Here is a 3,655-nt window from a genome sequence, read left to right on the forward strand (position 1 = left end):
TCCCTTGAGATTGCAACTCTACCTAGACCCAATACCTTACTTTTACCAGTGTCAGCAAATGTGATGTGGCTCTTGTCGGATGGACGTAAGGTTGAGTCCATAAGAAGACTTCTTTTGCCAGTCATGTGATTTGTACACCCACTATCAATAATCCATTCTAAAGACGCTGGTGTCGTACCCTACAATGCAGTTAGGGGGATAGGCTTCACCAAGAGCATTGTGAAGCAAAAACATTTGACGAACCAATGGGTTATGAAATCTTAGATCCAGATTAGGACTAATAGGGAGAGTAGCAAGCGATTCAGGAACGAAATACATAGTAAGACCATTCGGGCATTTGATCTTGCGCCCTACAAGATGTTTAAGGTCCCCAGCAATGGCGTCAGACGATTTTGGTTTTCTGCTAGAGACCTTTCCCTGCAAAAGAGAGTTAAGCTTTCTTAGCCACCCACATCTTCAAGGGTGGCTGAGAAGCAATAAGTCTAAGTGCAGCATCTGAGAATTTTGGCTTTGGAGCCCTAGCAAACAGTCTTGCAGGCGGACAATAGTACTCATAAGAATAAGCAGAATAGTTCTTGGTCTTATGAACACGGCGGTTTGATGAACCGCTCTCATATTCATATGCCTGAGTATGGTTTCCCTGCAAAACATTTGCGTTAGTGCGACTCAGGTGAGTCCTCTGTCTGTATGAAGCCTTTGGACCGTATGAAGCCTTTGGTCTGAGGTTTGTCTTCTTCACGTGAGGTGTCATGATGACATTCACAGGAAGATTCTCCAGACACCTTTTCGGAACCCAGATCTTCTTCATAGGCGGTCCATTCCTGCATTTAGTACCAATGTACCTGGCAAACACTTCACCATTCTGATTCTTAAACAGTATATAGTTTGCATCAAAGGATTCATCAATGATAATGGGGTTAGCACAAGTGAAGCCAGATAGATTGGATGGGTCTGCTGAATGTTCCTTTGCAGCAACCCACATGGTTTTGGGGTACTGCTCAGGTTTCCAGTAAGAGCCATCAGCATTCATTCTCCTTACGAACCCAACACCCTCTTTCCTTGGGTTTCGGTTCAGTCTCTGCTTTTTGAGGACATCACATAGTGTCTGATGCCCTTTAAGACTTTTGTACATCCCTGTTTCAAGCAATGTCTTCAACCTAGCATTCTCATCAGCAATAGCAGTGGTATCCTCAGCAGAGGGGTTAGTTACCACATCAACAGTTGAAGATATTGCAACAGTAGTAGCAGTAGAACATTCAGCAATAGAAGTAGCATTATCACGCTCAATGCATTTAAGACATGGTGGTTCAAATCCTTCCTGAGCGGGACTGGTCTGTTTGGCGCGAAGTGACTCATTTTCCTTTTGAAGATCTTCATGAACCGCTCTCAATTTCTCAAGATCTTGTTTCCTTTGAAGATAATCATAGGAAAGCTTTTCATGAGTTGTTGAGAGAGTTTCATGACGACTTTCAAGTTCCTGATACTTAACGTGAAGATTTTTTATGTCTTCAATTAAGGATTCAGATCGAGTCATTTCAGCACCTAACAGATCATCGCTTTTGTCTAACAGTTTTTGAATATGTTCCATAGCTTTCTGTTGTTCAGTTGCAATTTTAGAAAGTGTTTTGTAGCTGGGTTTTGAATCACAATCAGAGTCATCGTCACTAGATGTTTGATAGTGAGTAGTGCGTGTGTTTACCTTGGCACCGCGTGCCATGAAGCAGTAGGTAGAAGCGGAGTAGTCCTTGTCATTTGCATCGGTGTCGGTGACGAGGTCATTGTCTTCAGTATTGAAGATGGACTTGGCAACGTATGCTGTAGCCAGACTTGCGACGCCTAAATCAGACTCCTCCTCAGACTCCACCTCTGCCTCCTCAGAAGCGGACTCCTCCTCTGAATCCATTTCCTTGCCAACAAACGCACGTGCCTTGCCAGATGAGCTCTTCTTGTGTGATGAAGACTTTGAGGAAGACTTGGAAGAAGACTTTGAGTATTTCTTCTTCTTCTTGTCGTTAGAGTCATATTCCTTGCTCTTCTTCTTCTTTTTGTTCTCATTGTCCCACTGTGGACACTCAGAGATGAAGTGGCCAAGTTTCTTGCACTTGTGACATGTTTTCTTCTTGTAGTCATGAGCAGAAGCTTCATCATTCCTTGAGCTTGATCGGGAAGACTTTCTGAAACCTTCTTCTTGGTGAATTTTTGGAACTTCTTCACAAGCATAGCAAGTTCCCTTCCAATGTCTTCGGGATCATCAGAACTGCTGTCAGATTCTTCTTTAGATGAGGAGACAGCTTTTGCCTTCAAGGCACGAGTTCGCCCATAGTTTGGACCGTAGATATCTCTTTTCTCAGAAAGCTGAAACTCATGTGTGTTGAGCCTCTCAAGTATGTCAGATGGATTGAGTGTCTTGAAATCAGGACGTTCTTGAATCATCAGGGCTAGGATGTCAAACGAACTATCAAGTGATCTCAGTAGTGTCTTGACGACTTCATGTTTGGTGATCTCAGTAGCGCCGAGGGCTTGAAGCTCATTTGTGATGTCAGTGAGTCGGTCAAATGTGTGCTGGACATTCTCATTGTCATTTCGCTTGAAGCGGTTGAAGAGGTTGCGAAGGACACTGATTCTCTGATCTCTCTGGGTTGAGATGCCTTCATTGACCTTGGAGATCCAGTCCCAGACCAGCTTAGATGTCTTCAAAGCACTCACACGGCCATACTGTCCTTTGGTCAGGTGACCATAGATGATATTCTTGGCAGTAGAGTCCAGTTGAACAAATTTCTTGACATCAGCAATAGTGGCACCTTCTCCAGCCTTGGGAACACCGTTTTTGACGACATATCATAGGTCGACATCAATGGCTTCAAGATGCATGCGCATCTTATTCTTCCAGTAGGGATATTCAGTTCCATCAAAGACGGGGCACGCAACGGAGACTTTAATTATCCCTTCAGTCGACATAGCTAAAACTCCAGGTGGTTAAACCGAATCACACAGAACAAGGGAGCACCTTGCTCTGATACCAATTGAAAGTGCGTTATATCGACTAGAGGGGGGGTGAATAGGCGATTTTTATGAAAGTCTTCAAAACGTGGGAGTTATGAAGACAAATGATAAAAATAAACCTAATACCCTGCAGCGGAAGGTAGAATACACTAGGCAAGCCATAGTCAAGTATTCAATAGAGTGAAAGCACAATGACTAATAGCAGCAATGTAGTAAGGATCGGGTAGGAAGATATTGTGAAGCCAGACAGAACACGCAGTCACTTAGTGAAGACAAAAGATAGTGCAAACATACAATGACTTCACAAGGAGTAACAGTAAGTAAAGGGAAGGGAAGATGAAACCAGTGACTCATTGAAGACAATGATTTGTTGGACCAGTTCTAGTTGCTGTGACAACTGTACGTCTGGTTGGGGCGGCTAGGTATTTAAACCTTAGGACACACAGTCCCGGACACCCAGTCCTGAACACGCAGCTCAGGACACCCAGTCCTCACCGTATTCCCCTTGAGCTAAGGTCACACAGACCTCGCCCAATCACTCTGGTAAGTCTTCAAGGTAGACTCCCAAACCTTCACAGACTTCGTTCACCGGCAATCCACAATGTCTCTTGGATGCTCAGAACACGACGCCAAACCGGCTAGAGGATGCACA

Source organism: Triticum urartu, chromosome 1 (assembly GCF_003073215.2).
Source record: "Triticum urartu cultivar G1812 chromosome 1, Tu2.1, whole genome shotgun sequence".
In the NCBI taxonomy this organism is placed as follows: domain Eukaryota; kingdom Viridiplantae; phylum Streptophyta; class Magnoliopsida; order Poales; family Poaceae; genus Triticum; species Triticum urartu.